The sequence below is a fragment of the Pelodiscus sinensis genome, unplaced genomic scaffold (genome assembly GCF_049634645.1).
Source record: "Pelodiscus sinensis isolate JC-2024 unplaced genomic scaffold, ASM4963464v1 ctg116, whole genome shotgun sequence".
Lineage (NCBI taxonomy): Eukaryota > Metazoa > Chordata > Testudines > Trionychidae > Pelodiscus > Pelodiscus sinensis.
Window position 1 is genome coordinate 264,970 of NW_027465819.1, and position 26,721 is coordinate 291,690.

Consider the following 26,721-nt stretch of genomic DNA (forward strand, 5'->3'; position numbering starts at 1 on the left):
CTATGGGGTAGCAGTCCTAGCAGGATGGAAATGGACAGGGCTGGGGGGACCAGCTATGGGGTAGCAGTCCTAGCAGGGTGGAAATGGACAGGGCTGGGGGGACCAGCTATGGGGTAGCAGTCCTAGCAGGGTGGAAATGGACAGGGCAGGGGAGGACCAGCTATGGGGTAGCAGTCCTAGCAGGGTGGAAATGGACAGGGCTGGGGAGGACCAGCTATGGGGTAGCAGTCCTAGCAGGGTGGAAATGGACAGGGCTGGGGGGGACCAGCTATGGGGTAGCAGTCCTAGCAGGGTGTAAATGGACAGGGCAGGGGGGGACCAGCTATGGGGTAGCAGTCCTAGCAGGGTGGAAATGGACAGGGCAGGGGGGGACCAGCTATGGAGTAGCAGTCCTAGCACGGTGGAAATGGACAGGGCTGGGGGGACCAGCTATGGGGTAGCAGTCCTAGCAGGGTGGAAATGGACAGGGCAGGGGGGGACCAGCTATGGGGTAGCAGTCCTAGCAGGGTGGAAATGGACAGGGCAGGGGGGGACCAGCTATGGGGTAGCAGTCCTAGCTGGGTGGAAATGGACAGGGCAGGAGGACCAGCTATGGGGTAGCAGTCCTAGCAGGGTAGAAATGGACAGGGCAGGAGGACCAGCTATGGGGTAGCAGTCCTAGCAGGGTGGAAATGGACAGGGCAGGAGGACCAGCTATGGGGTAGCAGTCCTAGCAGGGTGGAAATGGACAGGGCAGGAGGACCAGCTATGGGGTAGCAGTCCTAGCAGGGTGGAAATGGACAGGGCAGGGGAGGACCAGCTATGGGGTAGCAGTCCTAGCAGGGTGGAAATGGACAGGGCAGGGGGACCAGCTATGGGGTAGCAGTCCTAGCAGGGTGGAAATGGACAGGGCAGGAGGACCAGCTATGGGGTAGCAGTCCTAGCAGGGTGGAAATGGACAGGGCAGGGGAGGACCAGCTATGGGGTAGCAGTCCTAGCAGGGTGGAAATGGACAGGGCAGGGGGGTCCAGCTATGGGGTAGCAGTCCTAGCAGGGTGGAAATGGACAGGGCAGGGGGGGACCAGCTATGGGGTAGCAGTCCTAGCAGGGTGGAAATGGACAGGGCAGGGGAAGACCAGCTATGGGGTAGCAGTCCTAGCAGGGTGGAAATGGACAGGGCAGGGGGGGACCAGCTATGGGGTAGCAGTCCTAGCTGGGTGGAAATGGACAGGGCAGGGGAAGACCAGCTATGGGGTAGCAGTCCTAGCAGGGTGGAAATGGACAGGGCAGGGGGGGACCAGCTATGGGGTAGCAGTCCTAGCTGGGTGGAAATGGACAGGGCAGGGGAGGACCAGCTATGGGGTAGCAGTCCTAGCAGGGTGGAAATGGACAGGGCTGGGGGGGACCAGCTATGGGGTAGCAGTCCTAGCTGGGTGGAAATGGACAGGGCAGGGGAGGACCAGCTATGGGGTAGCAGTCCTAGCAGGGTGGAAATGGACAGGGCAGGGGAGGACCAGCTATGGGGTAGCAGTCCTAGCAGGGTGGAAATGGACAGGGCAGGGGAGGACCAGCTATGGGGTAGCAGTCCTAGCAGGGTGTAAATGGACAGGGCTGGGGTGGACCAGCTATGGGGTAGCAGTCCTAGCAGGGTGGAAATGGACAGGGCAGGGGAGGACCAGCTATGGGGTAGCAGTCCTAGCTGGGTGGAAATGGACAGGGCTGGGGAGGACCAGCTATGGGGTAGCAGTCCTAGCAGAGTGGAAATGGAAAGGGCAGGGGGGGACCAGCTATGGGGTAGCAGTCCTAGCAGGGTGGAAATGGACAGGGCAGGGGGGCCAGCTATGGAGTAGCAGTCCTAGCAGGGTGGAAATGGACAGGGCAGGAGGACCAGCTATGGGGTAGCAGTCCTAGCAGGGTGGAAATGGACAGGGCAGGGGAGGACCAGCTATGGGGTAGCAGTCCTAGCAGGGTGGAAATGGACAGGGCTGGGGGGGACCAGCTATGGGGTAGCAGTCCTAGCTGGGTGGAAATGGACAGGGCAGGGGAGGACCAGCTATGGGGTAGCAGTCCTAGCAGGGTGGAAATGGACAGGGCTGGGGTGGACCAGCTATGGGGTAGCAGTCCTAGCAGGGTGGAAATGGACAGGGCTGGGGGGGACCAGCTATGGGGTAGCAGTCCTAGCAGGGTGGAAATGGACAGGGCTGGGGGGGACCAGCTATGGGGTAGCAGTCCTAGCAGGGTGGAAATGGACAGGGCAGGGGAGGACCAGCTATGGGGTAGCAGTCCTAGCTGGGTGGAAATGGACAGGGCTGGGGAGGACCAGCTATGGGGTAGCAGTCCTAGCAGAGTGGAAATGGAAAGGGCAGGGGGGGACCAGCTATGGGGTAGCAGTCCTAGCAGGGTGGAAATGGACAGGGCAGGGGGGCCAGCTATGGAGTAGCAGTCCTAGCAGGGTGGAAATGGACAGGGCAGGAGGACCAGCTATGGGGTAGCAGTCCTAGCAGGGTGGAAATGGACAGGGCAGGGGAGGACCAGCTATGGGGTAGCAGTCCTAGCAGGGTGGAAATGGACAGGGCTGGGGGGGACCAGCTATGGGGTAGCAGTCCTAGCTGGGTGGAAATGGACAGGGCAGGGGAGGACCAGCTATGGGGTAGCAGTCCTAGCAGGGTGGAAATGGACAGGGCAGGGGAGGACCAGCTATGGGGTAGCAGTCCTAGCAGGGTGGAAATGGACAGGGCTGGGGTGGACCAGCTATGGGGTAGCAGTCCTAGCAGGGTGGAAATGGACAGGGCTGGGGTGGACCAGCTATGGGGTAGCAGTCCTAGCAGGGTGGAAATGGACAGGGCTGGGGAGGACCAGCTATGGGGTAGCAGTCCTAGCAGGGTGGAAATGGACAGGGCTGGGGGGGACCAGCTATGGGGTAGCAGTCCTAGCAGGGTGGAAATGGACAGGGCAGGGGGGCCAGCTATGGGGTAGCAGTCCTAGCAGGATGGAAATGGACAGGGCTGGGGGGGGCCAGCTACGGAGTAGCAGTCCTAGCTGGGTGGAAATGGACAGGGCAGGGGAGGACCAGCTATGGGGTAGCAGTCCTAGCAGGGTGGAAATGGACAGGGCTGGGGGGACCAGCTATGGGGTAGCAGTCCTAGCAGGGTGGAAATGGACAGGGCTGGGGGGGACCAGCTATGGGGTAGCAGTCCTAGCAGGGTGGAAATGGACAGGGCAGGGGGGGACCAGCTATGGGGTAGCAGTCCTAGCAGGGTGGAAATGGAAAGGGCTGGGGGGGACCAGCTATGGGGTAGCAGTCCTAGCTGGGTGGAAATGGACAGGGCAGGGGGGGACCAGCTATGGGGTAGCAGTCCTAGCAGGGTGGAAATGGAAAGGGCTGGGGGGGACCAGCTATGGGGTAGCAGTCCTAGCAGGGTGGAAATGGACAGGGCAGGGGAGGACCAGCTATGGGGTAGCAGTCCTAGCAGGGTGGAAATGGACAGGGCAGGGGGGGACCAGCTATGGGGTAGCAGTCCTAGCAGGGTGGAAATGGACAGGGCAGGGGGGGACCAGCTATGGGGTAGCAGTCCTAGCAGGGTGGAAATGGACAGGGCAGGGGGGGACCAGCTATGGGGTAGCAGTCCTAGCAGGGTGGAAATGGACAGGGCAGGGGAGGACCAGCTATGGGGTAGCAGTCCTAGCAGGGTGGAAATGGACAGGGCAGGAGGACCAGCTATGGGGTAGCAGTCCTAGCAGGGTGGAAATGGACAGGGCAGGAGGACCAGCTATGGGGTAGCAGTCCTAGCAGGGTGGAAATGGACAGGGCTGGGGGGGACCAGCTATGGGGTAGCAGTCCTAGCAGGATGGAAATGGACAGGGCTGGGGGGACCAGTTATGGGGTAGCAGTCCTAGCAGGGTGGAAATGGACAGGGCTGGGGGGGACCAGCTATGGGGTAGCAGTCCTAGCAGGATGGAAATGGACAGGGCAGGGGTGGACCAGCTATGGGGTAGCAGTCCTAGCAGGATGGAAATGGACAGGGCAGGAGGACCAGCTATGGGGTAGCAGTCCTAGCAGGGTGGAAATGGACAGGGCAGGGGGGGACCAGCTATGGGGTAGCAGTCCTAGCAGGGTGGAAATGGACAGGGCTGGGGGGGACCAGCTATGGGGTAGCAGTCCTAGCAGGATGGAAATGGACAGGGCAGGAGGACCAGCTATGGGGTAGCAGTCCTACCAGGGTGGAAATGGACAGGGCTGGGGAGGACCAGCTATGGGGTAGCAGTCCTAGCAGGGTGGAAATGGACAGGGCAGGAGGACCAGCTATGGGGTAGCAGTCCTAGCAGGGTGGAAATGGACAGGGCAGGGGGGGACCAGCTATGGGGTAGCAGTCCTAGCAGGGTGGAAATGGACAGGGCAGGGGGGGACCAGCTATGGGGTAGCATTCCTAGCAGGGTGGAAATGGACAGGGCAGGAGGACCAGCTATGGGGTAGCAGTCCTAGCAGGGTGGAAATGGACAGGGCAGTGGGGGACCAGCTATGGGGTAGCAGTCCTAGCAGGGTGGAAATGGACAGGGCTGGGGGGGACCAGCTATGGGGTAGCAGTCCTAGCAGGATGGAAATGGACAGGGCAGGAGGACCAGCTATGGGGTAGCAGTCCTAGCAGGGTGGAAATGGACAGGGCTGGGGAGGACCAGCTATGGGGTAGCAGTCCTAGCAGGGTGGAAATGGACAGGGCAGGGGAGGACCAGCTATGGGGTAGCAGTCCTAGCAGGGTGGAAATGGACAGGGCAGGAGGACCAGCTATGGGGTAGCAGTCCTAGCAGGGTGGAAATGGACAGGGCAGGAGGACCAGCTATGGGGTAGCAGTCCTAGCAGGGTGGAAATGGACAGGGCTGGGGGGGACCAGCTATGGGGTAGCAGTCCTAGCAGGATGGAAATGGACAGGGCTGGGGGGACCAGCTATGGGGTAGCAGTCCTAGCAGGGTGGAAATGGACAGGGCTGGGGGGGACCAGCTATGGGGTAGCAGTCCTAGCAGGATGGAAATGGACAGGGCAGGGGTGGACCAGCTATGGGGTAGCAGTCCTAGCAGGGTGGAAATGGACAGGGCAGGGGGACCAGCTATGGGGTAGCAGTCCTAGCAGGGTGGAAATGGACAGGGCAGGGGGGGACCAGCTATGGGGTAGCAGTCCTAGCAGGGTGGAAATGGACAGGGCAGGAGGACCAGCTATGGGGTAGCAGTCCTAGCAGGGTGGAAATGGACAGGGCAGGGGGGGACCAGCTATGGGGTAGCAGTCCTAGCAGGGTGGAAATGGACAGGGCAGGGGGGGACCAGCTATGGGGTAGCAGTCCTAGCAGGGTGGAAATGGACAGGGCAGGGGGGGGCCAGCTATGGGGTAGCAGTCCTAGCAGGGTGGAAATGGACAGGGCAGGGGGGGACCAGCTATGGGGTAGCAGTCCTAGCAGGGTGGAAATGGACAGGGCAGGAGGACCAGCTATGGGGTAGCAGTCCTAGCAGGGTGGAAATGGACAGGGCAGGGGGGGACCAGCTATGGGGTAGCAGTCCTAGCAGGGTGGAAATGGACAGGGCTGGGGGGGACCAGCTATGGGGTAGCAGTCCTAGCAGGGTGGAAATGGACAGGGCAGGGGGGCCAGCTATGGGGTAGCAGTCCTAGCAGGGTGGAAATGGACAGGGCTGGGGGGGACCAGCTATGGGGTAGCAGTCCTAGCAGGGTGGAAATGGACAGGGCTGGGGGGGACCAGCTATGGGGTAGCAGTCCTAGCAGGGTGGAAATGGACAGGGCAGGGGAGGACCAGCTATGGGGTAGCAGTCCTAGCAGGGTGGAAATGGACAGGGCAGGGGAGGACCAGCTATGGGGTAGCAGTCCTAGCAGGGTGGAAATGGACAGGGCAGGGGGGACCAGCTATGGGGTAGCAGTCCTAGCAGGGTGGAAATGGAAAGGGCAGGGGAGGACCAGCTATGGGGTAGCAGTCCTAGCAGGGTGGAAATGGACAGGGCAGGGGGGGACCAGCTATGGGGAAGCAGTCCTAGCAGGGTGGAAATGGACAGGGCTGGGGGGGACCAGCTATGGGGTAGCAGTCCTAGCTGGGTGGAAATGGACAGGGCAGGGGGGGACCAGCTATGGGGTAGCAGTCCTAGCAGGGTGGAAATGGACAGGGCAGGGGAGGACCAGCTATGGGGTAGCAGTCCTAGCAGGATGGAAATGGACAGGGCTGGGGGGGACCAGCTATGGGGTAGCAGTCCTAGCAGGGTGGAAATGGACAGGGCTGGGGGGGACCAGCTATGGGGTAGCAGTCCTAGCAGGGTGGAAATGGACAGGGCAGGGGAGGACCAGCTATGGGGTAGCAGTCCTAGCAGGGTGGAAATGGACAGGGCTGGGGGGGACCAGCTATGGGGTAGCAGTCCTAGCAGGGTGGAAATGGACAGGGCAGGGGGGCCAGCTATGGGGTAGCAGTCCTAGCAGGGTGGAAATGGACAGGGCAGGGGGATCAGCTATGGGGTAGCAGTCCTAGCAGGGTGGAAATGGACAGGGCAGGGGGACCAGCTATGGGGTAGCAGTCCTAGCAGGGTGGAAATGGACAGGGCAGGGGGGGACCAGCTATGGGGTAGCAGTCCTAGCAGGATGGAAATGGACAGGGCAGGGGAGGACCAGCTATGGGGTAGCAGTCCTAGCAGGGTGGAAATGGACAGGGCAGGGGGACCAGCTATGGGGTAGCAGTCCTAGCAGGGTGGAAATGGACAGGGCTGGGGGGGACCAGCTATGGGGTAGCAGTCCTAGCAGGGTGGAAATGGACAGGGCTGGGGGGGACCAGCTATGGGGTAGCAGTCCTAGCAGGGTGGAAATGGACAGGGCTGGGGGGGACCAGCTATGGGGTAGCAGTCCTAGCAGGGTGGAAATGGACAGGGCAGGGGGGCCAGCTATGGGGTAGCAGTCCTAGCAGGATGGAAATGGACAGGGCTGGGGGGACCAGCTATGGGGTAGCAGTCCTAGCAGGGTGGAAATGGACAGGGCTGGGGGGACCAGCTATGGGGTAGCAGTCCTAGCAGGGTGGAAATGGACAGGGCAGGGGAGGACCAGCTATGGGGTAGCAGTCCTAGCAGGGTGGAAATGGACAGGGCTGGGGAGGACCAGCTATGGGGTAGCAGTCCTAGCAGGGTGGAAATGGACAGGGCTGGGGGGGACCAGCTATGGGGTAGCAGTCCTAGCAGGGTGGAAATGGACAGGGCTGGGGAGGACCAGCTATGGGGTAGCAGTCCTAGCAGGGTGTAAATGGACAGGGCAGGGGGGGACCAGCTATGGGGTAGCAGTCCTAGCAGGGTGGAAATGGACAGGGCAGGGGGGGACCAGCTATGGAGTAGCAGTCCTAGCACGGTGGAAATGGACAGGGCTGGGGGGACCAGCTATGGGGTAGCAGTCCTAGCAGGGTGGAAATGGACAGGGCAGGGGGGGACCAGCTATGGGGTAGCAGTCCTAGCAGGGTGGAAATGGACAGGGCAGGGGGGGACCAGCTATGGGGTAGCAGTCCTAGCAGGGTGGAAATGGACAGGGCTGGGGGGGACCAGCTATGGGGTAGCAGTCCTAGCAGGGTGGAAATGGACAGGGCAGGGGGGCCAGCTATGGGGTAGCAGTCCTAGCAGGGTGGAAATGGACAGGGCTGGGGGGGACCAGCTATGGGGTAGCAGTCCTAGCAGGGTGGAAATGGACAGGGCTGGGGGGGACCAGCTATGGGGTAGCAGTCCTAGCAGGGTGGAAATGGACAGGGCAGGGGAGGACCAGCTATGGGGTAGCAGTCCTAGCAGGGTGGAAATGGACAGGGCAGGGGGGACCAGCTATGGGGTAGCAGTCCTAGCAGGGTGGAAATGGAAAGGGCAGGGGAGGACCAGCTATGGGGTAGCAGTCCTAGCAGGGTGGAAATGGACAGGGCAGGGGGGGACCAGCTATGGGGAAGCAGTCCTAGCAGGGTGGAAATGGACAGGGCTGGGGGGGACCAGCTATGGGGTAGCAGTCCTAGCAGGGTGGAAATGGACAGGGCAGGGGGGGACCAGCTATGGGGTAGCAGTCCTAGCAGGGTGGAAATGGACAGGGCTGGGGGGGACCAGCTATGGGGTAGCAGTCCTAGCAGGGTGGAAATGGACAGGGCAGGGGAGGACCAGCTATGGGGTAGCAGTCCTAGCAGGGTGGAAATGGACAGGGCAGGGGGATCAGCTATGGGGTAGCAGTCCTAGCAGGGTGGAAATGGACAGGGCAGGGGGACCAGCTATGGGGTAGCAGTCCTAGCAGGGTGGAAATGGACAGGGCAGGGGGGGACCAGCTATGGGGTAGCAGTCCTAGCAGGATGGAAATGGACAGGGCAGGGGAGGACCAGCTATGGGGTAGCAGTCCTAGCAGGATGGAAATGGACAGGGCAGGGGGACCAGCTATGGGGTAGCAGTCCTAGCTGGGTGGAAATGGACAGGGCAGGGGGGGACCAGCTATGGGGTAGCAGTCCTAGCAGGATGGAAATGGACAGGGCAGGGGGACCAGCTATGGGGTAGCAGTCCTAGCTGGGTGGAAATGGACAGGGCAGGGGGGGACCAGCTATGGGGTAGCAGTCCTAGCAGGATGGAAATGGACAGGGCAGGGGAGGACCAGCTATGGGGTAGCAGTCCTAGCAGGGTGGAAATGGACAGGGCAGGGGGACCAGCTATGGGGTAGCAGTCCTAGCAGGGTGGAAATGGACAGGGCTGGGGGGGACCAGCTATGGGGTAGCAGTCCTAGCAGGGTGGAAATGGACAGGGCTGGGGGGGACCAGCTATGGGGTAGCAGTCCTAGCAGGGTGGAAATGGACAGGGCTGGGGGGGACCAGCTATGGGGTAGCAGTCCTAGCAGGGTGGAAATGGACAGGGCAGGGGGGCCAGCTATGGGGTAGCAGTCCTAGCAGGATGGAAATGGACAGGGCTGGGGGGACCAGCTATGGGGTAGCAGTCCTAGCAGGGTGGAAATGGACAGGGCTGGGGGGACCAGCTATGGGGTAGCAGTCCTAGCAGGGTGGAAATGGACAGGGCAGGGGAGGACCAGCTATGGGGTAGCAGTCCTAGCAGGGTGGAAATGGACAGGGCTGGGGAGGACCAGCTATGGGGTAGCAGTCCTAGCAGGGTGGAAATGGACAGGGCTGGGGGGGACCAGCTATGGGGTAGCAGTCCTAGCAGGGTGTAAATGGACAGGGCAGGGGGGGACCAGCTATGGGGTAGCAGTCCTAGCAGGGTGGAAATGGACAGGGCAGGGGGGGACCAGCTATGGGGTAGCAGTCCTAGCAGGGTGTAAATGGACAGGGCTGGGGGGGACCAGCTATGGGGTAGCAGTCCTAGCAGGGTGGAAATGGACAGGGCAGGGGGGGACCAGCTATGGGGTAGCAGTCCTAGCACGGTGGAAATGGACAGGGCTGGGGGGACCAGCTATGGGGTAGCAGTCCTAGCAGGGTGGAAATGGACAGGGCAGGGGGGGACCAGCTATGGGGTAGCAGTCCTAGCACGGTGGAAATGGACAGGGCTGGGGGGACCAGCTATGGGGTAGCAGTCCTAGCAGGGTGGAAATGGACAGGGCAGGGGGGGACCAGCTATGGGGTAGCAGTCCTAGCAGGGTGGAAATGGACAGGGCAGGGGGGCCAGCTATGGGGTAGCAGTCCTAGCAGGGTGGAAATGGACAGGGCAGGGGGGCCAGCTATGGGGTAGCAGTCCTAGCAGGGTGGAAATGGACAGGGCAGGGGGGGACCAGCTATGGGGTAGCAGTCCTAGCAGGGTGGAAATGGACAGGGCTGGGGGGGACCAGCTATGGGGTAGCAGTCCTAGCAGGGTGTAAATGGACAGGGCAGGGGGGGACCAGCTATGGGGTAGCAGTCCTAGCAGGGTGGAAATGGACAGGGCAGGGGGGCCAGCTATGGGGTAGCAGTCCTAGCAGGGTGGAAATGGACAGGGCTGGGGGGACCAGCTATGGGGTAGCAGTCCTAGCAGGGTGGAAATGGACAGGGCAGGGGGGCCAGCTATGGGGTAGCAGTCCTAGCAGGGTGGAAATGGACAGGGCAGGGGAGGACCAGCTTTGGGGTAGCAGTCCTAGCAGGGTGGAAATGGACAGGGCTGGGGGGGACCAGCTATGGGGTAGCAGTCCTAGCAGGGTGGAAATGGACAGGGCAGGGGGGGACCAGCTATGGGGTAGCAGTCCTAGCAGGGTGGAAATGGACAGGGCAGGGGGGGACCAGCTATGGGGTAGCAGTCCTAGCAGGGTGGAAATGGACAGGGCTGGGGGGACCAGCTATGGGGTAGCAGTCCTAGCAGGGTGGAAATGGACAGGGCAGGGGGGCCAGCTATGGGGTAGCAGTCCTAGCAGGGTGGAAATGGACAGGGCAGGGGAGGACCAGCTATGGGGTAGCAGTCCTAGCAGGGTGGAAATGGACAGGGCTGGGGCGGACCAGCTATGGGGTAGCAGTCCTAGCAGGGTGGAAATGGAAAGGGCAGGGGGGGGCCAGCTATGGGGTAGCAGTCCTAGCAGGGTGGAAATGGACAGGGCAGGGGGGGACCAGCTATGGGGTAGCAGTCCTAGCAGGGTGGAAATGGACAGGGCTGGGGTGGACCAGCTATGGGGTAGCAGTCCTAGCAGGGTGGAAATGGACAGGGCTGGGGCGGACCAGCTATGGGGTAGCAGTCCTAGCAGGGTGGAAATGGACAGGGCAGGGGGGGACCAGCTATGGGGTAGCAGTCCTAGCAGGGTGGAAATGGACAGGGCAGGGGGGCCAGCTATGGGGTAGCAGTCCTAGCAGGGTGGAAATGGACAGGGCAGGGGGGGACCAGCTATGGGGTAGCAGTCCTAGCAGGGTGGAAATGGACAGGGCAGGGGGGCCAGCTATGGGGTAGCAGTCCTAGCAGGGTGGAAATGGACAGGGCAGGGGGGGACCAGCTATGGGGTAGCAGTCCTAGCTGGGTGGAAATGGACAGGGCAGGGGGGGACCAGCTATGGGGTAGCAGTCCTAGCAGGGTGGAAATGGAAAGGGCAGGGAAGGACCAGCTATGGGGTAGCAGTCCTAGCAGGGTGGAAATGGAAAGGGCAGGGGGGGGCCAGCTATGGGGTAGCAGTCCTAGCAGGGTGGAAATGGACAGGGCAGGGGGGGATCAGCTATGGGGTAGCAGTCCTAGCAGGGTGGAAATGGACAGGGCTGGGGGGGACCAGCTATGGGGTAGCAGTCCTAGCAGGGTGGAAATGGACAGGGCAGGGGGGCCAGCTATGGGGTAGCAGTCCTAGCAGGGTGGAAATGGACAGGGCAGGGGGGGACCAGCTATGGGGTAGCAGTCCTAGCAGGGTGGAAATGGACAGGGCAGGGGGGCCAGCTATGGGGTAGCAGTCCTAGCAGGGTGGAAATGGACAGGGCTGGGGAGGACCAGCTATGGGGTAGCAGTCCTAGCAGGGTGGAAATGGACAGGGCAGGGGAGGACCAGCTATGGGGTAGCAGTCCTAGCAGGGTGGAAATGAACAGGGCAGGGGGGCCAGCTATGGGGTAGCAGTCCTAGCAGGGTGGAAATGGACAGGGCAGGGGGGCCAGCTATGGGGTAGCAGTCCTAGCAGGGTGGAAATGGACAGGGCAGGGGGGCCAGCTATGGGGTAGCAGTCCTAGCAGGGTGGAAATGGACAGGGCAGGGGAGGACCAGCTATGGGGTAGCAGTCCTAGCAGGGTGTAAATGGACAGGGCAGGGGGGGACCAGCTATGGGGTAGCAGTCCTAGCAGGGTGGAAATGGACAGGGCAAGGGGGACCAGCTATGGGGTAGCAGTCCTAGCAGGGTGGAAACGGACAGGGCAGGGGGGGACCAGCTATGGGGTAGCAGTCCTAGCAGGGTGGAAATGGACAGGGCAGGGGGGGACCAGCTATGGGGTAGCAGTCCTAGCAGGATGGAAATGGACAGGGCAGGGGGGCCAGCTATGGGGTAGCAGTCCTAGCAGGGTGGAAATGGACAGGGCAGGGGGGGACCAGCTATGGGGTAGCAGTCCTAGCAGGGTGGAAATGGACAGGGCAGGAGGACCAGCTATGGGGTAGCAGTCCTAGCAGGGTGGAAATGGACAGGGCAGGGGGGGACCAGCTATGGGGTAGCAGTCCTAGCAGGGTGGAAATGGACAGGGCTGGGGGGGACCAGCTATGGGGTAGCAGTCCTAGCAGGGTGGAAATGGACAGGGCTGGGGGGGGCCAGCTATGGGGTAGCAGTCCTAGCAGGGTGGAAATGGACAGGGCAGGGGAGGACCAGCTATGGGGTAGCAGTCCTAGCAGGGTGGAAATGGACAGGGCTGGGGGGGACCAGCTATGGGGTAGCAGTCCTAGCAGGGTGGAAATGGACAGGGCAGGGGGGGACCAGCTATGGGGTAGCAGTCCTAGCAGGGTGGAAATGGACAGGGCTGGGGGGGACCAGCTATGGGGTAGCAGTCCTAGCAGGGTGGAAATGGACAGGGCTGGGGGGGACCAGCTATGGGGTAGCAGTCCTAGCAGGGTGGAAATGGACAGGGCAGGGGGGGACCAGCTATGGGGTAGCAGTCCTAGCAGGATGGAAATGGACAGGGCAGGGGGGGACCAGCTATGGGGTAGCAGTCCTAGCAGGGTGGAAATGGACAGGGCTGGGGAGGACCAGCTATGGGGTAGCAGTCCTAGCAGGGTGGAAATGGACAGGGCAGGGGAGGACCAGCTATGGGGTAGCAGTCCTAGCAGGGTGGAAATGGACAGGGCTGGGGGGGACCAGCTATGGGGTAGCAGTCCTAGCAGGGTGGAAATGGACAGGGCTGGGGAGGACCAGCTATGGGGTAGCAGTCCTAGCAGGGTGGAAATGGACAGGGCAGGGGGTGACCAGCTATGGGGTAGCAGTCCTAGCAGGGTGGAAATGGACAGGGCAGGGGGGCCAGCTATGGGGTAGCAGTCCTAGCAGGGTGGAAATGGACAGGGCAGGGGGGGACCAGCTATGGGGTAGCAGTCCTAGCAGGGTGGAAATGGACAGGGCAGGGGGGGACCAGCTATGGGGTAGCAGTCCTAGCAGGGTGGAAATGGACAGGGCTGGGGAGGACCAGCTATGGGGTAGCAGTCCTAGCAGGGTGGAAATGGACAGGGCAGGGGGGCCAGCTATGGGGTAGCAGTCCTAGCAGGGTGGAAATGGACAGGGCAGGGGGGCCAGCTATGGGGTAGCAGTCCTAGCAGGGTGGAAATGGACAGGGCAGGGGAGGACCAGCTATGGGGTAGCAGTCCTAGCAGGGTGGAAATGGAAAGGGCAGGGGGGCCAGCTATGGGGTAGCAGTCCTAGCAGGGTGGAAATGGACAGGGCAGGGGGGGACCAGCTATGGGGTAGCAGTCCTAGCAGGGTGGAAATGGACAGGGCTGGGGGGGACCAGCTATGGGGTAGCAGTCCTAGCAGGGTGGAAATGGACAGGGCTGGGGGGGACCAGCTATGGGGTAGCAGTCCTAGCAGGGTGGAAATGGACAGGGCTGGGGGGGACCAGCTATGGGGTAGCAGTTCTAGCAGGATGGAAATGGACAGGGCAGGGGGGCCAGCTATGGGGTAGCAGTTCTAGCAGGATGGAAATGGACAGGGCAGGGGAGGACCAGCTATGGGGTAGCAGTCCTAGCAGGGTGGAAATGGACAGGGCAGGGGAGGACCAGCTATGGGGTAGCAGTCCTAGCAGGGTGGAAATGGACAGGGCAGGGGGGGACCAGCTATGGGGTAGCAGTCCTAGCAGGGTGGAAATGGACAGGGCAGGGGAGGACCAGCTATGGGGTAGCAGTCCTAGCAGGGTGGAAATGGACAGGGCAGGGGGGCCAGCTATGGGGTAGCAGTCCTAGCTGGGTGGAAATGGACAGGGCAGGGGAGGACCAGCTATGGGGTAGCAGTCCTAGCAGGGTGGAAATGGACAGGGCAGGGGGGGACCAGCTATGGGGTAGCAGTCCTAGCAGGGTGGAAATGGACAGGGCAGGGGGGGACCAGCTATGGGGTAGCAGTCCTAGCAGGGTGGAAATGGACAGGGCAGGAGGACCAGCTATGGGGTAGCAGTCCTAGCAGGGTGGAAATGGACAGGGCAGGGGGGGACCAGCTATGGGGTAGCAGTCCTAGCAGGGTGGAAATGGACAGGGCTGGGGGGGACCAGCTATGGGGTAGCAGTCCTAGCAGGGTGGAAATGGACAGGGCAGGGGAGGACCACCTATGGGGTAGCAGTCCTAGCAGGGTGGAAATGGACAGGGCAGGGGGGCCAGCTATGGGGTAGCAGTCCTAGCTGGGTGGAAATGGACAGGGCAGGGGAGGACCAGCTATGGGGTAGCAGTCCTAGCAGGGTGGAAATGGACAGGGCAGGGGGGGACCAGCTATGGGGTAGCAGTCCTAGCAGGGTGGAAATGGACAGGGCAGGGGGGGACCAGCTATGGGGTAGCAGTCCTAGCAGGGTGGAAATGGACAGGGCAGGAGGACCAGCTATGGGGTAGCAGTCCTAGCAGGGTGGAAATGGACAGGGCAGGGGGGGACCAGCTATGGGGTAGCAGTCCTAGCAGGGGGGAAATGGACAGGGCTGGGGGGGACCAGCTATGGGGTAGCAGTCCTAGCAGGGTGGAAATGGACAGGGCAGGGGAGGACCAGCTATGGGGTAGCAGTCCTAGCAGGGTGGAAATGGACAGGGCTGGGGGGGACCAGCTATGGGGTAGCAGTCCTAGCAGGGTGGAAATGGACAGGGCAGGGGAGGACCAGCTATGGGGTAGCAGTCCTAGCAGGGTGGAAATGGACAGGGCTGGGGGGGACCAGCTATGGGGTAGCAGTCCTAGCAGGGTGGAAATAGACAGGGCAGGGGGGGACCAGCTATGGGGTAGCAGTCCTAGCAGGGTGGAAATGGACAGGGCTGGGGGGGACCAGCTATGGGGTAGCAGTCCTAGCAGGGTGGAAATGGACAGGGCAGGGGAGGACCAGCTATGGGGTAGCAGTCCTAGCAGGGTGGAAATGGACAGGGCTGGGGAGGACCAGCTATGGGGTAGCAGTCCTAGCAGGGTGGAAATGGACAGGGCTGGGGAGGACCAGCTATGGGGTAGCAGTCCTAGCAGGGTGGAAATGGACAGGGCTGGGGGGGACCAGCTATGGGGTAGCAGTCCTAGCAGGGTGGAAATGGACAGGGCTGGGGAGGACCAGCTATGGGGTAGCAGTCCTAGCAGGGTGGAAATGGACAGGGCTGGGGGGGACCAGCTATGGGGTAGCAGTCCTAGCAGGGTGGAAATGGACAGGGCAGGGGAGGACCAGCTATGGGGTAGCAGTCCTAGCAGGGTGGAAATGGACAGGGCTGGGGGGGACCAGCTATGGGGTAGCAGTCCTAGCAGGGTGGAAATGGACAGGGCAGGGGGGGACCAGCTATGGGGTAGCAGTCCTAGCAGGGTGGAAATGGACAGGGCTGGGGGGGACCAGCTATGGGGTAGCAGTCCTAGCAGGGTGGAAATGGACAGGGCAGGGGAGGACCAGCTATGGGGTAGCAGTCCTAGCAGGGTGGAAATGGACAGGGCTGGGGAGGACCAGCTATGGGGTAGCAGTCCTAGCAGGGTGGAAATGGACAGGGCTGGGGAGGACCAGCTATGGGGTAGCAGTCCTAGCAGGGTGGAAATGGACAGGGCTGGGGGGGACCAGCTATGGGGTAGCAGTCCTAGCAGGGTGGAAATGGACAGGGCTGGGGAGGACCAGCTATGGGGTAGCAGTCCTAGCAGGGTGGAAATGGACAGGGCAGGGGGGGACCAGCTATGGGGTAGCAGTCCTAGCAGGGTGGAAATGGACAGGGCAGGGGGGCCAGCTATGGGGTAGCAGTCCTAGCAGGGTGGAAATGGACAGGGCAGGGGGGCCAGCTATGGGGTAGCAGTCCTAGCAGGGTGGAAATGGAAAGGGCAGGGGGGCCAGCTATGGGGTAGCAGTCCTAGCAGGGTGGAAATGGACAGGGCAGGGGGGGACCAGCTATGGGGTAGCAGTCCTAGCAGGGTGGAAATGGACAGGGCTGGGGGGGACCAGCTATGGGGTAGCAGTCCTAGCAGGGTGGAAATGGACAGGGCTGGGGGGGACCAGCTATGGGGTAGCAGTCCTAGCAGGGTGGAAATGGACAGGGCTGGGGGGGACCAGCTATGGGGTAGCAGTTCTAGCAGGATGGAAATGGACAGAGCAGGGGGGCCAGCGATGGAGTAGCAGTCCTAGCAGGGTGGAAATGGACAGGGCAGGGGGGGACCAGCTATGGGGTAGCAGTCCTAGCAGGGTGGAAATGGACAGGGCAGGGGGGCCAGCTATGGGGTAGCAGTCCTAGCAGGGTGGAAATGGACAGGGCAGGGGAGGACCAGCTATGGGGTAGCAGTCCTAGCAGGGTGGAAATGGAAAGGGCAGGGGGGGACCAGCTATGGGGTAGCAGTCCTAGCAGGGTGGAAATGGAAAGGGCAGGGGGGGACCAGCTATGGGGTAGCAGTCCTAGCAGGGTGGAAATGGAAAGGGCAGGGGGGGACCAGCTATGGGGTAGCAGTCCTAGCGGGGTGGAAATGGACAGGGCAGGGGAGGACCAGCTATGGGGTAGCAGTCCTAGCAGGGTGGAAATGGACAGGGCAGGGGGGGACCAGCTATGGGGTAGCAGTCCTAGCAGGGTGGAAATGGACAGGGCTGGGGAGGACCAGCTATGGGGTAGCAGTCCTAGCAGGGTGGAAATGAACAGGGCAGGGGGGGACCAGCTATGGGGTAGCAGTCCTAGCAGGGTGGAAATGGACAGGGCAGGAGGACCAGCTATGGGGTAGCAGTCCTAGCAGGGTGGAAATGGACAGGGCAGGGGGGGACCAGCTATGGGGTAGCAGTCCTAGCAGGGTGGAAATGGACAGGGCAGGAGGACCAGCTATGGGGTAGCAGTCCTAGCAGGGTGGAAATGGACAGGGCAGGGGAGGACCAGCTATGGGGTAGCAGTCCTAGCAGGGTGGAAATGGACAGGGCAGGGGGGCCAGCTATGGGGTAGCAGTCCTAGCAGGGTGGAAATGGACAGGGCAGGGGAGGACCAGCTATGGGGTAGCAGTCCTAGCAGGGTGGAAATGGACAGGGCAGGGGGGACAGCTATGGGGTAGCAGTCCTAGCAGGGTGGAAATGGACAGGGCAGGGGAGGACCAGCTATGGGGTAGCAGTCCTAGCAGGGTGGAAATGGAAAGGGCAGGGGAGGACCAGCTATGGGGTAGCAGTCCTAGCAGGGTGGAAATGGACAGGGCAGGAGGACCAGCTATGGGGTAGCAGTCCTAGCAGGGTGGAAATGGACAGGGCAGGGGGGGACCAGCTATGGGGTAGCAGTCCTAGCAGGGTGGAAATGGACAGGGCAGGGGAGGACCAGCTATGGGGTAGCAGTCCTAGCAGGGTGGAAATGGACAGGGCAGGGGGGCCAGCTATGGGGTAGCAGTCCTAGCTGGGTGGAAATGGACAGGGCAGGGGAGGACCAGCTATGGGGTAGCAGTCCTAGCAGGGTGGAAATGGACAGGGCAGGGGGGGACCAGCTATGGGGTAGCAGTCCTAGCAGGGTGTAAATGGACAGGGCAGGGGGGGACCAGCTATGGGGTAGCAGTCCTAGCAGGGTGGAAATGGACAGGGCAGGAGGACCAGCTATGGGGTAGCAGTCCTAGCAGGGTGGAAATGGACAGGGCAGGGGGGGACCAGCTATGGGGTAGCAGTCCTAGCAGGGTGGAAATGGACAGGGCAGGGGAGGACCAGCTATGGGGTAGCAGTCCTAGCAGGGTGGAAATGGACAGGGCAGGGGGGCCAGCTATGGGGTAGCAGTCCTAGCAGGGTGGAAATGGACAGGGCAGGGGAGGACCAGCTATGGGGTAGCAGTCCTAGCAGGGTGGAAATGGACAGGGCAGGGGGGCCAGCTATGGGGTAGCAGTCCTAGCAGGGTGGAAATGGACAGGGCAGGGGAGGACCAGCTATGGGGTAGCAGTCCTAGCAGGGTGGAAATGGAAAGGGCAGGGGAGGACCAGCTATGGGGTAGCAGTCCTAGCAGGGTGGAAATGGACAGGGCAGGAGGACCAGCTATGGGGTAGCAGTCCTAGCAGGGTGGAAATGGACAGGGCAGGGGGGGACCAGCTATGGGGTAGCAGTCCTAGCAGGGTGGAAATGGACAGGGCAGGGGGGGACCAGCTATGGGGTAGCAGTCCTAGCAGGGTGGAAATGGACAGGGCAGGGGAGGACCAGCTATGGGGTAGCAGTCCTAGCAGGGTGGAAATGGACAGGGCAGGGGGGCCAGCTATGGGGTAGCAGTCCTAGCTGGGTGGAAATGGACAGGGCAGGGGAGGACCAGCTATGGGGTAGCAGTCCTAGCAGGGTGGAAATGGACAGGGCAGGGGGGGACCAGCTATGGGGTAGCAGTCCTAGCAGGGTGTAAATGGACAGGGCAGGGGGGGACCAGCTATGGGGTAGCAGTCCCAGCAGGGTGGAAATGGACAGGGCAGGAGGACCAGCTATGGGGTAGCAGTCCTAGCAGGGTGGAAATGGACAGGGCAGGGGGGGACCAGCTATGGGGTAGCAGTCCTAGCAGGGTGGAAATGGACAGGGCTGGGGGGGACCAGCTATGGGGTAGCAGTCCTAGCAGGGTGTAAATGGACAGGGCTGGGGGGGACCAGCTATGGGGTAGCAGTCCTAGCAGGGTGGAAATGGACAGGGCTGGGGGGGACCAGCTATGGGGTAGCAGTCCTAGCAGGGTGGAAATGGACAGGGCAGGGGGGGACCAGCTATGGGGTAGCAGTCCTAGCAGGGTGGAAATGGACAGGGCAGGGGGGGACCAGCTATGGGGTAGCAGTCCTAGCAGGGTGGAAATGGACAGGGCAGGGGGGGACCAGCTATGGGGTAGCAGTCCTAGCAGGATGGAAATGGACAGGGCTGGGGGGGACCAGCTATGGGGTAGCAGTCCTAGCAGGGTGGAAATGGACAGGGCTGGGGAGGACCAGCTATGGGGTAGCAGTCCTAGCAGGGTGGAAATGGACAGGGCAGGGGAGGACCAGCTATGGGGTAGCAGTCCTAGCAGGGTGGAAATGGACAGGGCTGGGGAGGACCAGCTATGGGGTAGCAGTCCTAGCAGGGTGGAAATGGACAGGGCAGGGGGGGACCAGCTATGGGGTAGCAGTCCTAGCAGGGTGGAAATGGACAGGGCAGGGGGGGACCAGCTATGGGGTAGCAGTCCTAGCAGGGTGGAAATGGACAGGGCAGGGGAGGACCAGCTATGGGGTAGCAGTCCTAGCAGGGTGGAAATGGACAGGGCAGGGGGGGGACCAGCTATGGGGTAGCAGTCCTAGCTGGGTGGAAATGGACAGGGCAGGGGGGGACCAGCTATGGGGTAGCAGTCCTAGCAGGGTGGAAATGGACAGGGCTGGGGGGGACCAGCTATGGGGTAGCAGTCCTAGCAGGGTGGAAATGGACAGGGCTGGGGGGGACCAGCTATGGGGTAGCAGTCCTAGCAGGGTAGAAATGGACAGGGCAGGGGGGGACCAGCTATGGGGTAGCAGTCCTAGCAGGGTGGAAATGGACAGGGCTGGGGGGGACCAGCTATGGGGTAGCAGTCCTAGCAGGGTGGAAATGGACAGGGCTGGGGGGGACCAGCTATGGGGTAGCAGTTCTAGCAGGATGGAAATGGACAGGGCAGGGGGGCCAGCTATGGAGTAGCAGTCCTAGCAGGGTGGAAATGGACAGGGCTGGGGGGGACCAGCTATGGGGTAGCAGTCCTAGCAGGGTGGAAATGGACAGGGCAGGGGGGGACCAGCTATGGGGTAGCAGTCCTAGCAGGGTGGAAATGGACAGGGCAGAGGGGCCAGCTATGGGGTAGCAGTCCTAGCAGGGTGGAAATGGACAGGGCAGGGGGGGACCAGCTATGGGGTAGCAGTCCTAGCAGGGTGGAAATGGACAGGGCTGGGGGGGACCAGCTATGGGGTAGCAGTCCTAGCAGGGTGGAAATGGACAGGGCAGGGGGGCCAGCTATGGGGTAGCAGTCCTAGCAGGGTGGAAATGGACAGGGCAGGGGGGGACCAGCTATGGGGTAGCAGTCCTAGCAGGGTGGAAATGGAAAGGGCAGGGGGGGACCAGCTATGGGGTAGCAGTCCTAGCAGGGTGGAAATGGACAGGGCAGGGGGGGACCAGCTATGGGGTAGCAGTCCTAGCAGGGTGGAAATGGACAGGGCAGGGGGGCCAGCTATGGGGTAGCAGTCCTAGCAGGGTGGAAATGGACAGGGCAGGGGGTCAGCTATGGGGTAGCAGTCCTAGCAGGGTGGAAATGGACAGGGCAGGGGAGGACCAGCTATGGGGTAGCAGTCCTAGCAGGGTGGAAATGGAAAGGGCAGGGGAGGACCAGCTATGGGGTAGCAGTCCTAGCAGGGTGGAAATGGAAAGGGCAGGGGGGCCAGCTATGGGGTAGCAGTCCTAGCAGGGTGGAAATGGACAGGGCAGGGGGGGACCAGCTATGGGGTAGCAGTCCTAGCAGGGTGGAAATGGACAGGGCTGGGGGGGACCAGCTATGGGGTAGCAGTCCTAGCAGGGTGGAAATGGACAGGGCTGGGGGGGACCAGCTATGGGGTAGCAGTCCTAGCAGGGTGGAAATGGACAGGGCTGGGGAGGACCAGCTATGGGGTAGCAGTCCTAGCAGGGTGGAAATGGACAGGGCTGGGGGGGACCAGCTATGGGGTAGCAGTCCTAGCAGGGTGGAAATGGACAGGGCAGGGGGGGACCAGCTATGGGGTAGCAGTCCTAGCAGGGTGGAAATGGAAAGGGCAGGGGGGGACCAGCTATGGGGTAGCAGTCCTAGCAGGGTGGAAATGGACAGGGCAGGGGGGGACCAGCTATGGGGTAGCAGTCCTAGCAGGATGCAAATGGACAGGGCAGGGGGGGACCAGCTATGGGGTAGCAGTCCTAGCAGGGTGGAAATGGACAGGGCAGGGGAGGACCAGCTATGGGGTAGCAGTCCTAGCAGGATGGAAATGGACAGGGCAGGGGGGGACCAGCTATGGGGTAGCAGTCCTAGCAGGGTGGAAATGGACAGGGCAGGGGGGGACCAGCTATGGGGTAGCAGTCCTAGCAGGGTGGAAATGGACAGGGCAGGGGAGGACTAGCTATGGGGTAGCAGTCCTAGCAGGGTGGAAATGGACAGGGCAGGGGGGCCAGCTATGGGGTAGCAGTCCTAGCTGGGTGGAAATGGACAGGGCAGGGGAGGACCAGCTATGGGGTAGCAGTCCTAGCAGGGTGGAAATGGACAGGGCAGGGGGGGACCAGCTATGGGGTAGCAGTCCTAGCAGGGTGGAAATGGACAGGGCAGGGGGGGACCAGCTATGGGGTAGCAGTCCTAGCAGGGTGGAAATGGACAGGGCAGGAGGACCAGCTATGGGGTAGCAGTCCTAGCAGGGTGGAAATGGACAGGGCAGGGGGGGACCAGCTATGGGGTAGCAGTCCTAGCAGGGTGGAAATGGACAGGGCTGGGGGGGACCAGCTATGGGGTAGCAGTCCTAGCAGGGTGTAAATGGACAGGGCTGGGGGGGACCAGCTATGGGGTAGCAGTCCTAGCAGGGTGGAAATGGACAGGGCTGGGGAGGACCAGCTATGGGGTAGCAGTCCTAGCAGGGTGGAAATGGACAGGGCTGGGGGGGACCAGCTATGGGGTAGCAGTCCTAGCAGGGTGGAAATGGACAGGGCAGGGGGGGACCAGCTATGGGGTAGCAGTCCTAGCAGGGTGGAAATGGAAAGGGCAGGGGGGGACCAGCTATGGGGTAGCAGTCCTAGCAGGGTGGAAATGGACAGGGCTGGGGAGGACCAGCTATGGGGTAGCAGTCCTAGCAGGGTGGAAATGGACAGGGCTGGGGGGGACCAGCTATGGGGTAGCAGTCCTAGCAGGGTGGAAATGGAAAGGGCAGGGGGGGACCAGCTATGGGGTAGCAGTCCTAGCAGGGTGGAAATGGAAAGGGCAGGGGGGGACCAGCTATGGGGTAGCAGTCCTAGCAGGGTGGAAATGGACAGGGCAGGGGAGGACCAGCTATGGGGTAGCAGTCCTAGCAGGGTGGAAATGGACAGGGCAGGGGGGGACCAGCTATGGGGTAGCAGTCCTAGCAGGGTGGAAATGGACAGGGCTGGGGAGGACCAGCTATGGGGTAGCAGTCCTAGCAGGATGGAAATGGACAGGGCTGGGGGGGACCAGCTATGGGGTAGCAGTCCTAGCAGGGTGGAAATGGACAGGGCAGGGGGGGACCAGCTATGGGGTAGCAGTCCTAGCAGGGTGGAAATGGACAGGGCAGGGGAGGACCAGCTATGGGGTAGCAGTCCTAGCAGGATGGAAATGGACAGGGCTGGGGGGGACCAGCTATGGGGTAGCAGTCCTAGCAGGGTGGAAATGGACAGGGCAGGGGGGGACCAGCTATGGGGTAGCAGTCCTAGCAGGGTGGAAATGGACAGGGCAGGGGAGGACCAGCTATGGGGTAGCAGTCCTAGCAGGGTGGAAATGGACAGGGCTGGGGGGGGGCCAGCTATGGGGTAGCAGTCTTAGCAGGGTGGAAATGGACAGGGCAGGAGGACCAGCTATGGGGTAGCAGTCCTAGCAGGGTGGAAATGGACAGGGCAGGGGAGGACCAGCTATGGGGTAGCAGTCCTAGCAGGGTGGAAATGGACAGGGCAGGGGGGCCAGCTATGGGGTAGCAGTCCTAGCAGGGTGGAAATGGACAGGGCAGGGGAGGACCAGCTATGGGGTAGCAGTCCTAGCAGGGTGGAAATGGACAGGGCAGGGGGGCCAGCTATGGGGTAGCAGTCCTAGCAGGGTGGAAATGGACAGGGCAGGGGAGGACCAGCTATGGGGTAGCAGTCCTAGCAGGGTGGAAATGGAAAGGGCAGGGGAGGACCAGCTATGGGGTAGCAGTCCTAGCAGGGTGGAAATGGACAGGGCAGGAGGACCAGCTATGGGGTAGCAGTCCTAGCAGGGTGGAAATGGACAGGGCAGGGGGGGACCAGCTATGGGGTAGCAGTCCTAGCAGGGTGGAAATGGACAGGGCAGGGGGGGACCAGCTATGGGGTAGCAGTCCTAGCAGGGTGGAAATGGACAGGGCAGGGGAGGACTAGCTATGGGGTAGCAGTCCTAGCAGGGTGGAAATGGACAGGGCAGGGGGGCCAGCTATGGGGTAGCAGTCCTAGCTGGGTGGAAATGGACAGGGCAGGGGAGGACCAGCTATGGGGTAGCAGTCCTAGCAGGGTGGAAATGGACAGGGCAGGGGGGGACCAGCTATGGGGTAGCAGTCCTAGCAGGGTGGAAATGGACAGGGCAGGGGGGGACCAGCTATGGGGTAGCAGTCCTAGCAGGGTGGAAATGGACAGGGCAGGAGGACCAGCTATGGGGTAGCAGTCCTAGCAGGGTGGAAATGGACAGGGCAGGGGGGGACCAGCTATGGGGTAGCAGTCCTAGCAGGGTGGAAATGGACAGGGCTGGGGGGGACCAGCTATGGGGTAGCAGTCCTAGCAGGGTGTAAATGGACAGGGCTGGGGGGGACCAGCTATGGGGTAGCAGTCCTAGCAGGGTGGAAATGGACAGGGCTGGGGAGGACCAGCTATGGGGTAGCAGTCCTAGCAGGGTGGAAATGGACAGGGCTGGGGGGGACCAGCTATGGGGTAGCAGTCCTAGCAGGGTGGAAATGGACAGGGCAGGGGGGGACCAGCTATGGGGTAGCAGTCCTAGCAGGGTGGAAATGGACAGGGCAGGGGGGGACCAGCTATGGGGTAGCAGTCCTAGCAGGGTGGAAATGGACAGGGCTGGGGGGGACCAGCTATGGGGTAGCAGTCCTAGCAGGGTGGAAATGGACAGGGCAGGGGGGGACCAGCTATGGGGTAGCAGTCCTAGCAGGGTGGAAATGGACAGGGCAGGGGGGGACCAGCTATGGGGTAGCAGTCCTAGCAGGGTGGAAATGGACAGGGCAGGGGGGCCAGCTATGGGGTAGCAGTCCTAGCAGGATGGAAATGGACAGGGCAGGGGGGGACCAGCTATGGGGTAGCAGTCCTAGCAGGGTGGAAATGGACAGGGCTGGGGAGGACCAGCTATGGGGTAGCAGTCCTAGCAGGGTGGAAATGGACAGGGCAGGGGAGGACCAGCTATGGGGTAGCAGTCCTAGCAGGGTGGAAATGGACAGGGCTGGGGAGGACCAGCTATGGGGTAGCAGTCCTAGCAGGGTGGAAATGGACAGGGCAGGGGGGCTAGCTATGGGGTAGCAGTCCTAGCAGGGTGGAAATGGACAGGGCAGGGGAGGACCAGCTATGGGGTAGCAGTCCTAGCAGGGTGGAAATGGACAGGGCAGGGGGGGGACCAGCTATGGGGTAGCAGTCCTAGCAGGGTGGAAATGGACAGGGCAGGGGAGGACCAGCTATGGGGTAGCAGTCCTAGCAGGGTGGAAATGGACAGGGCTGGGGGGGACCAGCTATGGGGTAGCAGTCCTAGCAGGGTGGAAATGGACAGGGCTGGGGGGGACCAGCTATGGGGTAGCAGTCCTAGCAGGGTAGAAATGGACAGGGCAGGGGGGACCAGCTATGGGGTAGCAGTCCTAGCAGGGTGGAAATGGACAGGGCAGGGGAGGACCAGCTATGGGGTAGCAGTCCTAGCAGGGTGGAAATGGACAGGGCAAGGGGGACCAGCTATGGGGTAGCAGTCCTAGCAGGGTGGAAATGGACAGGGCAGGAGGACCAGCTATGGGGTAGCAGTCCTAGCAGGGTGGAAATGGACAGGGCAGGGGAGGACCAGCTATGGGGTAGCAGTCCTAGCAGGGTGGAAATGGACAGGGCAGGGGAGGACCAGCTATGGGGTAGCAGTCCTAGCAGGGTGGAAATGGACAGGGCAAGGGGGACCAGCTATGGGGTAGCAGTCCTAGCAGGGTGGAAATGGACAGGGCAAGGGGGACCAGCTATGGGGTAGCAGTCCTAGCAGGGTGGAAATGGACAGGGCTGGGGGGGACCAGCTATGGGGTAGCAGTCCTAGCAGGGTGGAAATGGACAGGGCAGGGGAGGACCAGCTATGGGGTAGCAGTCCTAGCAGGGTGGAAATGGACAGGGCAGGGGAGGACCAGCTATGGGGTAGCAGTCCTAGCAGGGTGGAAATGGAAAGGGCAGGGGGGGGCCAGCTATGGGGTAGCAGTCCTAGCAGGGTGGAAATGGAAAGGGCAGGGGGGGGCCAGCTATGGGGTAGCAGTCCTAGCAGGGTGGAAATGGACAGGGCAGGGGGACCAGCTATGGGGTAGCAGTCCTAGCAGGGTGGAAATGGACAGGGCTGGGGGGGACCAGCTATGGGGTAGCAGTCCTAGCAGGGTGGAAATGAACAGGGCAGGAGGACCAGCTATGGGGTAGCAGTCCTAGCAGGGTGGAAATGGACAGGGCTGGGGGGGACCAGCTATGGGGTAGCAGTCCTAGGAGGGTGGAAATGGACAGGGCTGGGGGGGACCAGCTATGGGGTAGCAGTCCTAGCAGGGTGGAAATGGACAGGGCTGGGGAGGACCAGCTATGGGGTAGCAGTCCTAGCAGGATGGAAATGGACAGGGCAGGGGAGGACCAGCTATGGGGTAGCAGTCCTAGCAGGGTGGAAATGGACAGGGCTGGGGAGGACCAGCTATGGGGTAGCAGTCCTAGCAGGATGGAAATGGACAGGGCAGGGGAGGACCAGCTATGGGGTAGCAGTCCTAGCTGGGTGGAAATGGACAGGGCAGGGGAGGACCAGCTATGGGGTAGCAGTCCTAGCAGGGTGGAAATGGACAGGGCAGGGGAGGACCAGCTATGGGGTAGCAGTCCTAGCAGGGTGGAAATGGACAGGGCAGGGGGGGACCAGCTATGGGGTAGCAGTCCTAGCAGGGTGGAAATGGACAGGGCAGGGGGGGACCAGCTATGGGGTAGCAGTCCTAGCAGGGTGGAAATGGACAGGGCAGGGGGGCCAGCTATGGGGTAGCAGTCCTAGCAGGGTGGAAATGGACAGGGCAAGGGGGACCAGCTATGGGGTAGCAGTCCTAGCAGGGTGGAAATGGACAGGGCAGGGGGGGACCAGCTATGGGGTAGCAGTCCTAGCAGGGTGGAAATGGACAGGGCAGGAGGACCAGCTATGGGGTAGCAGTCCTAGCAGGGTGGAAATGGACAGGGCAGGGGGGGACCAGCTATGGGGTAGCAGTCCTAGCAGGGTGGAAATGGACAGGGCAGGGGGGCCAGCTATGGGGTAGCAGTCCTAGCAGGGTGGAAATGGACAGGGCAAGGGGGACCAGCTATGGGGTAGCAGTCCTAGCAGGGTGGAAATGGACAGGGCAGGGGGGGACCAGCTATGGGGTAGCAGTCCTAGCAGGGTGGAAATGGACAGGGCAGGAGGACCAGCTATGGGGTAGCAGTCCTAGCAGGGTGGAAATGGACAGGGCAGGAGGACCAGCTATGGGGTAGCAGTCCTAGCAGGGTGGAAATGGACAGGGCTGGGGGGACCAGCTATGGGGTAGCAGTCCTAGCAGGGTGGAAATGGACAGGGCAGGGGAGGACCAGCTATGGGGTAGCAGTCCTAGCAGGATGGAAATGGAAAGGGCTGGGGGGGTCCAGCTATGGGGTAGCAGTCCTAGCAGGGTGGAAATGGACAGGGCAGGGGGGTCCAGCTATGAGGTAGCAGTCCTAGCAGGGTGGAAATGGACAGGGCAGGAGGACCAGCTATGGGGTAGCAGTCCTAGCAGGGTGGAAATGGACAGGGCAGGGGGGGACCAGCT

General features: G+C 61.8%; 1 protein-coding gene across 1 annotated transcript in view; it reads right to left on the reverse strand.

The window, feature by feature from the left end:
* The window catches only part of SH2B1 (SH2B adaptor protein 1), a 65,129-nt gene that overhangs the window by 19,535 nt on the left and 18,873 nt on the right, over window positions 1-26,721 (reverse strand).